The sequence below is a fragment of the Ornithorhynchus anatinus genome, chromosome 12 (genome assembly GCF_004115215.2).
Source record: "Ornithorhynchus anatinus isolate Pmale09 chromosome 12, mOrnAna1.pri.v4, whole genome shotgun sequence".
NCBI classification, from domain to species: Eukaryota; Metazoa; Chordata; class Mammalia; order Monotremata; family Ornithorhynchidae; genus Ornithorhynchus; species Ornithorhynchus anatinus.
Genome location: NC_041739.1, coordinates 18102789 through 18112997, shown reverse-complemented (window position 1 = coordinate 18112997; position 10209 = coordinate 18102789). Strand labels below are relative to the sequence as shown.

General features: G+C 39.9%; 1 long non-coding RNA gene across 2 annotated transcripts in view; it reads left to right on the top strand.

The window, feature by feature from the left end:
• The first annotated feature begins 5199 nt into the window (after positions 1-5199).
• The window catches only part of LOC103171443, a 94570-nt gene continuing 89560 nt past the window's right edge, over positions 5200-10209 (top strand). For both annotated transcript variants that reach the window (XR_005660656.1, XR_005660655.1), the window contains exon 1: positions 5200-5278. This is a non-coding gene — a long non-coding RNA (uncharacterized LOC103171443). The remainder of the gene's footprint in view (positions 5279-10209) is intronic.

Genomic DNA, 10209 nt, shown 5'->3' with positions numbered 1-10209 from the left:
TTTGACAATGATAAAAATAATAGCAGAAACAGTACAGGTTTGGGAATCAGGAGAACTGAGTTCTAATTTCAGACCCATAATGTTTCTACTGTGTGACCTTGGGCAAGTCAGCTTAACTATGACTTAGTTTCTTCTTCTGCATAAGAGGATGATTCCTGTTTTCCTGCCCACTTAGACTGTGAGTCCTATGAGTGAACAGAGATGGTGTTTGTTCTACTTATAATATACCTACCCTAGTTTCGCACAGAATAAGCATTTAAAAAATGATTTATTTTTTACAATATAAAGTCACCTTTGGAAGGATTTTTCTCATTTGAGAAAATTTCACACATTGCTATTTTCCAGTGCTATTTTCCCTACAAAAAATATCTAAAGCTGTTGTCTTTCATCACTGCAACAGATTGACGAATGAAGCTTCCTCATTAGTGTTGGTTCCAAAAATCAAAGGTAATGGGCACAGCCAAGCAGATATTTCAGAATCCTTCTGCCACCACTTTTCCCTCTAGACTGTAAGCTCATTATGAATAGGGAATGTGTCCAACTCTGTTTTGTACTCTCCCAAGTGCTTAGTATAGTGCTCTGTACACAGTAAGAACCTAATCTGAGTGATTGATCACTTAACTTTTCCTTACCTATGTACTTGCTCTCCTGCCTTTCCTGTGTCGTTTGCTAATGACATTTATGGAGAAATACTCAGTATATTAATGGATCAGAGCAGTGAAATTTGCTACTCAAGAGTTATATATACAACCCCTTTCCCCGTGAATAATTTAAAACTAACCCTGTCCTCTCTGAGGTAACCAAATTAAGCCCCTATACCTTCACAGAGTTCTAAATATTTGGTAGCTCTCTTGGATCCTGCACCTACTTCTCTATTTCTTCCTATAATTTATTTAGTTTTTTCCACAGCTTCAATGCTGGTGGATCCCACTGAGATCCTCACTACTTAATAATAATAATAATGTTGGTATTTGTTAAGCGCTTACTATGTGCCGAGCACTGTTTTAAGCGCTGGGGTAGACACAAGGGAGTCAGGTTGTCCCACGTGGGGCTCACAGTCTTAATCCCCATTTTACAGATGAGGTAACTGAGGCACCGAGAAGTTAAGTGACTTGCCCAAAGTCACACAGCTGACAAATGGCTGATCAGGGATTTGAACCCATGACCTCTGACTCCAAAGCCCGTGCTCTTTCCACTAAGCCACGCTGCTTCTCTACTTCCATGTTGCTGCTTCCATGTCCCAAGATCTCCACCTTCTAGGCCTGCAAAATGAGGAGCCAGGACTTGACCATAATGGGGAGAGCAGGCAGGGGAGGCAGATGAAGAAGTGGGATATGGGGGAGAAACTCAGACTGTCTCCCCTTCTCCCTCCACACCCTTCTTGTCCTCTACCCCCATCACCTTCTCTCCCTTATCCCTGTATGTCTCCAGTCTGATAATGGGCCCTGACTTTGAGCCATAGGCAATGCAGGAGCAGCGGGATGTAACCCCAGCGTGGTCCCAAAGGAACCCATTAGCACTGGAGCTGCTGAAAAAAATCAGTAGGTCAGAAGACAAGACGTAGAATAAAGAGGCAGATGGGGCCTGGGAAGATGGCAGAATAAGTCTGGGGGGCAGGACCTGAGGCCAGAAGAGCAGTGAAATCTGTGGGAACTCAGAAGTGGGGGTGCTTGGCTAGAGACAAGGAAATGGAATGATTTCCCAGGAAAATTAGCAAAAGAAATACCTGAGTTGCAGTCCTTTTAAGAAGAAGTGAATGTGCTTAGTTGACTTCCCACTGATGAAAGTACTTGATGCCCACTTATGAATGTACCCCTGCAGAAATCCTGGGATCTACTGAAGATGTCATCATCATCATCAAATAATTGAGCCCACTGAGTATAGAATAATGGGGATCTTCAAATTTAGACTAAACTCAGTCTTGAATGTCGTGGTAGCCCACTAGATTGCAACCCTCTTGTGGGCAGGGTTCATGTCTAGAAGCAGCATGGCTCAGTGGAAAGAGCCCGGGCTTTGGAGTCGGAGGTCATGAGTTCGAATCCCAGCTCTGCCACTTGTCAGCTGTGTGACTGTGGGCAAGTCACTTTACTTCTCTGTGCCTCAGTGACCTCATCTGTAAAATGGGGATTAAGACTGTGAGCCCCACGTAGGACAACCCGATTCCCCTGTGTCTACCCCAGTGCTTAGAACAGTGCTCTGCACATAGTAAGCGCTTACCAAATACCAACATTATTAACTCTATCGTACTATGTGCTGTGTATAATGTTCTGACATGGGAAGTGCTCAGTAAGAAGCATTGATTGGTAGATTAGATAGATTAGGTAGATTAGATTCGACCTGTAATACTATTTATGTGAACAAGTGAGGTCAAGAGAAAGGAGGAGGAGGAAGAACAGAAAGGAGCAACATTACCTTTAGGAGCCAACACTGGAAGGAAAGCATTACAAATTATTTCAGATGTTCACAAGGCAGTAATTACAGCCCTGGTCCACAACAAAGCAAACTGGGTGAAATGTGTTCCCTTTGGGAAATAAGATATTCACCATAACTACGCCAAATAGTCTGTCTGGAAGCAGTAACATACCTCAACTCATCATTTTCCTTCCTGTGGAAAATATGTTGTGAAAGATTGATAAAAAGGATTAAGGTCCACCATTAAAACCCCCTTAAAGTGAAAGACAAAAACAAGCCACAAACTGTTATTTCTACCTTATATATCCATGTAAGAAGAAAAATTTTAGTGAGATATTTTTAGAATTTTTTTAAATGTAGGATATTGTAAAATGTAAAAACTTTGATACATTTATCATTTAGAAAAGTTTCCAAGTATCATCTTGGCCAAGAGGAGTGAGGGTTGGGATTGAATGATGCATGTTCATGTAGTGGGATGTTTCTGTTTTTGTTTTTTTTAACTTTCACGGCCTCAGCTACCTCATCTGTAAAATGAGGATTAAAACTGTGAGCCCCATGTGGGACGTGGACTGTATCCAACCTGATGGTCTAGTATCTATACAGTGTTTGGCACCTTGTAATCGCTTAACAAATACCATGAAAAATTAAATCAAATAAATAATATTTGTATTAAGCACGTACTGTGGGCCAAGCAGTGTACTAAGAACTGAGATAGATACAAGATAATCAAGTCCAAGATGAGACTCACAGTCTAAGTAGGAGGGAAAACAGATTTTGAGTCCCCCTTTCACAGATGAGGAAACTGAGGCACCAAGAAGTTGGTGATTTGCTCAAGGTCACACAGCAGGTGTGGGCTGGGGCTGGGATTAGAACCTAGGTCCTCTGATTTCTAGGCCCGGACTCTTTCCGCTAGGCCATGCTGCTAACTTGATGTCCCGTGATCTATAGTGTCTGAATTGGGTTCTGCGTTCCCTTGCTCCTTTAGTGATCTGCAGTGTCATTCAGTTAAGGAAAGTATGAAGATAAGTGATTCTATCTTTTATTTTTCCAGTATCGAAGTTTCCTGACAATATGAAAACCTGCAGTAAATTAAATTATTTTTAATCTGTATCAGTGGTTCTAATTTGCTCTCAATATGTTGGTGTTAGTATAATTAATGACTTCATAGGGTATGCAAAGACTTTAAAAGGCCATTTTATCTATGTCCCTGCCTCAGCAAAGAACTACACTAGATAATCACAGATCCAAGTCTATACTACTTTAGGAGATTCTTCTATATCCCTTCACAATTCGGTCTAGCTTTATAGTTATTCTAAAAATTTCTTCAGTTGCAAATTTTTCTCTTGTTCTGCCCTTGGTGAAAGTGAAGAACAGCTGGTCGCCATATTCCTTGCAACAATCATTCATATTCTTAAAGACTGTTATTAAAATTTCCACTGTCCTTCTTTACCAAAATGAGTAATCCCTAATCTTTTAACATTTTTTTAAAGGGATTGGGACATGCCGTCATTTACTATTAATTCAGGCTTCTGACTCCAATGCAATTAAGAAATGGAGACCCATTCACAGGAAATGAATAATCCTACTATCAAGAAACAACTTGGGAAATAAATTTTACTGTGATATTAGATAACTAAGCATTATGGACTAATTCCTTCTACTGTTTGGAAAACTGCTTCTCAAAGCAGTTTTCAACAAACAATTAAAGTCAAAGTCAGTAAAGCAAAAATATGGTGGACTCAGATTTTTTACAGACATTATCCCTTTCCACTGAATGTAAGTGACTGCTGTGACAAAGAATGGTAGGTAAAAAAGGTGAAACAAAAAGAAAGGAAGAAAGATAAAATAGCAAAGCATAGATGATTTGGAAAGATAGTATGTTCTGATGTGATCTTGTCAACTTTCCCATTTGAATTGATGAATTATTGTGGAATTTATTAAGTGCTTGCTAAGTGTCAGGCACCATGATAAAGACTGGAGTAGCTATAAGATAATCAAATCAGCCACAAAGATAATGGAGAAGACAACATTTTAGAAGACAGTGACATTAGAAGCAGGATGGTCTAGCAGAAAGAACACGAGCCTGGAAGTCAAAAGACCTGCGTTCTAGTTCCGCTGTGCTACTGTCTGCTGAGTAACTTTGGGCAAGTCACTTAACTTCTCTGTGCCTCAGTTACCTCATCTGTAAAATGGGGATTAAAAGTGTGAGCCCCATAAGGGACAACCTGCTGACCTTGCATTTCAACCATAAAATAGAGATTATTAAGACTGTGAGCCCTATGTGGGACAGGGACACTGTCCAACTCAATTATCTTGTATCATCCCCAGAGCATAGTACACTGCCTGGCATACAGTAAGCACTTTATAAATTCCATAAAAAAATCACAGTCTATGATGCATAGAACTGGGAATCGATGTCTGAGTTTGGCATTCACAGTTGGTTAGCTGTAGGACTAAGAAAAATAGTTTCCACTTATCCAAATGAAAGTGGATTTTTAAAAATTTGGGTGAATTTCAAAATTACACTTGCTGAGTATGGTAGACAACATCTTCAATATCTTGAATTGTGTCAAAAAGAGTTATTGAAAGGTACTGGATATATTTTAAGTAACAATCTACAAAATGCATCCATGTCCTCTTTGAGAGTTAAAAAGTAGTGATTCACAGGCACTAGGAGAATTATTAATGGGGAAAGTCTATTCAGCATAATGCCAGTTTTTGGAATAGTAATACTCCTGAAATATTCTCTTAGTTTACACCATTTGACTTGTTTCCTTTCCCTTCTAGGCAAAGTGGACAACCCTTATCTGATGTCAGAAAGCCACATCCAAAACCTCTTGAAAGTTTCTTGATGTGAGGAGGGAAGGTAAGCAAGGGGAATGTGGCTACTTGAAGACATAGTGTGCGCAGAGACTGTCCTAAATTCTTGAGCAAGTACAGTATAGTTAATAGATATGAACTCTGCCCACAGTCTGGGAATACCACATGACCCTTCCTGAATTTACTGTGAACACTCCAGTGTCCATGTCAGGTGTTGACCGAGAGCTCAGTTGCATATTCTGGACTAACCTAGCAGCTATTTCAGTATTTTCCAAAACACCTTCCCATTCTCTTTGGATCAGTGATGTGTCCGCCATTCAGCCACGAGCAGCGAGAGCATTAATTTCATATTAGCACTTACCAAATCTATGTTGGCTGAAGCATTAGCTACAAATTAGAAGAAACTTTCTTAGAATAAATGGTTCTTATATAAATCTTTTATCTTGAAAAAGTGTTGTCTGAGGTCAGGTTTTACAAAGATTTCTATTCACCTATTCAGTCTCTTTGTTTCTGTAATAAACTGGAGCACATTAACACTCATTGTTTTAAAATGCTCTAGATTTTGCTGACTTCCTAACACTCATTAAAATGACCTTATGGGTACCAGTTGCACTTCTGCAAACTAGATAATTTACATTATTCTCTCTTTACTATTTCTATGCCTGAATATTTGCTGCTAACTTTTCCTTTAATTCTAAAGTTTTTAAGGCTACATTTGATCCCATTTTATGAACACTTAGAACAATGTTTAGCACATAGCAAGGGCTTACCAAATACCATCATCATCATCTGTATAGAACTGCCTTTCGTATATTTTCCTTTGTGCAAATAAATGAAAACTGTCTGCTAATTTGGAGATGACACTGGAATCTGCAGAAATATTTTCACCAGTTATTCTTAGTTGCCATTCTCCAAGTGTTTTCTTTCCCTATATCCTCTCAGCCAAAACCAGAAACAGAATCAGCAACAATTAGATTCTGGAATGAGGTCTGTTTATCAACATGGAGGCAATATGTATTGCAATGCAGTTTTGCTGGTTAGGATTTGTCTAGGGCAATAGATAATACTGGAAGCCCCATCTGTTGCTGCTTTATGGCATAAACTTGGGCAGATACTGGTGAGGTGTTGTAATTAATCGAGCAGTAGTATTTTTGGACCACGTACTCTGTGCAGAGAACCTAAGTGTTTGAGGAAGTGCACTAGTTAGAAGTGCTTTAAATCTACCAGAGGAGTTTCAATCAAGGAGCTTTCAACATATCAGAGGAGTTTACAACCTAAAACGATGTGGTGTGATAGTGGACTGTGGGAAACAACAGTCATGCAATAGCCTGGTAGAGAGCATTCAGAAGTGGTGATGCCCTCTTTGATCAGGCCTGACCAAGTCCAAGACAAAAACAGTAGCAAGAATGTCAAGCAGCAGACACATTAGCACTGCAAAGGACAATATTTTAGTGGAGGTTGATGGAGCTCATCATCAGTTTTGCCACATTCAAAGCCTGTAAGCTCACTGTAGACAGGGAATATGTCTGTTTATTCATTCATTCGTATTGAGCGTTTACTGTTTGCAGAGCACTGCATTAAGTGCTTGGAATGTACAGTTCGGCAACAGATAGAGACAATCCCTGCCCAACAACGAGCTCACAGTCTATTATTATATTGTACTCTACCAAGCATTTGTACAGTGCTCTGCACACAGTAAGTGCTCAATATGTACAATTGACTGAGTGATTGAAAACTCTCTTCTCCCCAGAAATTTAGTCACCCTCTTTAAAATAATAATGATGGATTTATGAATGTTTTTTCCAAAAGACCAGCTGCAAAAATTCTATTTACCCACCAGTTCATATTGGCCCCACCATTGTTTACTAGTGGAATCATTATTCCTGCGCCTGCAGGTCAACTATGGGAATGAGTTCATTGAAAGCCATCGTAGAGAAGATTAATGGCACAATATGGTGAGGTTTCTCTGGCTTCTGTCCCACTTATTAAGAAGCCTGATAGATATGAATAACACAGGCCCATCATATGTAAAAAAAAAAGTTTTTCTTTAATGCTATTTTGTCAAAATACAAGTGACTCTAGAAAAATTAAAGTATCTCTAATGTTAAAAAGGAACTTTTTCTTAACCAATGAAAAAACTACTCACTTACTTTTTCTTTAGAGGCTGTGACTAAGGATAAAGTGGTCAAAATCCCAAGGAAACTCAGAGAAATATGGGGAGCACTGCAAGTTAATAGATTGAAGTATAACATGAGACTCCGTGTGGTTTTTGCAGAGTCCTTGTAATCAACTGATCCTCCCCAGAGCAGCACACAGGAAGCAAGAGAGAGAGGTCATTCAGGTGATTTGAAATGGCAGGTGGTGTGAGGTGTGTCAATGGAAAATGTAGTTAGTTACTCAACTGTCACTGTGGTAGCTAAAATGATATAGTCAATAGGGAGTCTGGGTATTAAAACTTGTGGTTGGAAAACTGTGGTTGGCCAGGAGAAGCTATAATTCTCTTAAGACCCACTGTCTGATTTTCATCAAAACATTGATTCCACTAGCATGCTCTTATTTCTTTTAGGGCCTAGACTCATGAACTGATGATTGCTTTCATGTTTGGTTTATATGATTCTAATGTCTTGTGGGACAGGTCCTACAAATACAACTCCCTGATACTCATCTGGACATATGAACTTTCCTGGGTTTATTCTCTTCTTAACTTGAATGATCTTGATCTGAAAATCCGGCAGTACCATCTGTCTTCTGTTGCTCAGTCTTGCAAAATCTGTTTGTTTCACCGCTTATTTCAAGATCTCTGCCTTACCTTTATTGTAACATCCTAAAGTTTTATCATTTTGAAGTGGCCTTTTGAAAAGCAAATGATGAATTGATGAAAAGTAAATCAGCTCATTAGCTGAATTTCTGAAACAAATCAGAAATTTTCTGGAAACAAAAGTGATATGTTTATCAGGAAATAATAATGATTATTATGACATTTGTTAAGCACTTTCTATGTGCAGGACACTACTAAATGCTGGGGTGGATACAAGCAGATCAGATTGGACACACTCCCCATCGCACGTGGGGCTCATAGTCTCAATCCCCATTTTACAGATGAGGTAACAGGCACAGAGAAGTAAAGTGACTTTTGCAAGGTCACACAGAAGACAAGTGGCAAAGTCAGATTGAACCCATGACCTTCAGACTCCCAGGCTCATGCTCTATCCACCAAGACATGGTGCTTCTCTGCTTCTCTTAGTTGGTGTCACTTTGTCTAATTGGTATGGAGTAGGTGAATAGTAGTTTCACCATATGACCTCCACTTAATTTATTAGGTATTTATTGCAGGGAATGTGTCTGTTATATTGTTATATTGCACTCTCCCGGGCTCTTTCTACAGTGCTCTGCACACAGTAACAGCTCAATAAATACGACTGACCGTCTGATTGGTGTCAGATACTGTGCAAAGCAACGATAACCGAGCCCTCTTCAAACCTGCGTTTTAAGGCAAATGATGCTGATGCCTGGTATTGTTTAAGGATATGCTACCTAAGGGTAGAACCCCTTTGTAAATGTCACTGAGAAAACCTGGATTAAACTCACTGCCCGGTGTCACTATAAATGAAAGGGAGAGAATAGTCAATGAATCATAGTCTCAGGGGTCATTTTGTCAATCCTCCTGCCTTCAGCAAGGCTACAACTAAACCATCCCAGGTGCACCATCCTCTTTTTAAAGACCTCCATGAAGGTGAGTCCACAGCCTGCTTTGGTAACTCATTCCAGGTCTAACACCCTTTCCTGTTCTTTCTTCCATCAATCTGAATTGTTAATGCAATTCAAGCTTATTGCCTTTTTTTTTTATCAGCCCTTAACTGACATGGGTGTTATGAAACTAAGTGATCACTGTAAAGCCTTTGACATAAATGCTGAATAGCAATAATAAACTTCATCCATCACTGGAGGCCACAGTGAGTGACTCACATTCAGATTGCCTATTATTTTGACCAGGGAGAAACACATATGTGAACCAGACTTGACTTCAGTGATGAGTCCTAACAGAGGATCATATGCTGTAAATGAAGGACACTGTACATAACCAGTCAGACTTGTCTCAGAGATCTGAGTCAAAGGTTGCTCAGAGCAATGGATTCCCATGACCTGGGAAATTCCCTGGAGCCTGGCTAGAACTTAATGATAATGTGGACAATTTAACACAACTTTATGGGTATTTCAAAAATTTAACTCCTTGTTCAACTAGCCACTTGTTGGTCACTAAAGAGAAAAACAGTGGTGGAAATGGGGAAGCTGGAAGCATAGATTAGACTGTAAGCCCGTCAATGGACAGGGATTGTCTCTATCTGTTGCCGAATTGTACATTCCAAGCACTTAGTACAGTGCTCTGCACATAGTAAGCGCTCGATAAATACTATTGAATGAATGAATGAATGAATAGCAAGGAAGGGGAGTAAGGGTGGAGAAGGAAGATGGCCCTTGGACCCACCAGCCAGTCTTCAGTTTGCCAGTTGTGGGAGAATACTTAAGCAAAAAGGGTGGGATGGCATGGGATGCGTGCTCCCCTCTCCTCATGTGCTGGGGATGGTAAAGATATATTCCCCCCTCCAACGTCTTACCATTCCTGAATATTTAAGTCACCAGGACCCAGGGAAAATACAGCTGTTAGACATGGCTAACCCTGGGCATGTAAAAAATTGGTGACTGCCCACAGATGTGTTCAATTCTAAGACAATAGTTTGGCTAGCAATGGCACCCACATGCAAAAACTAACACATGCACACACACAAACCCAACCACCCCTTAAAGAAAGCATCACAGGAGAAGTCACGTAGGGAAAAAAATAGCTAGTCGGGTATGGGAAGAGGAGAACAAAGGGACAAGTGCGGCAGAGAGAAATGAAGGGAAATGATTGAAAAAACTGCTGGAGATTCAGAACAAAGACTATTGTTCTGAAGAAAACATAATGGACACATTTAT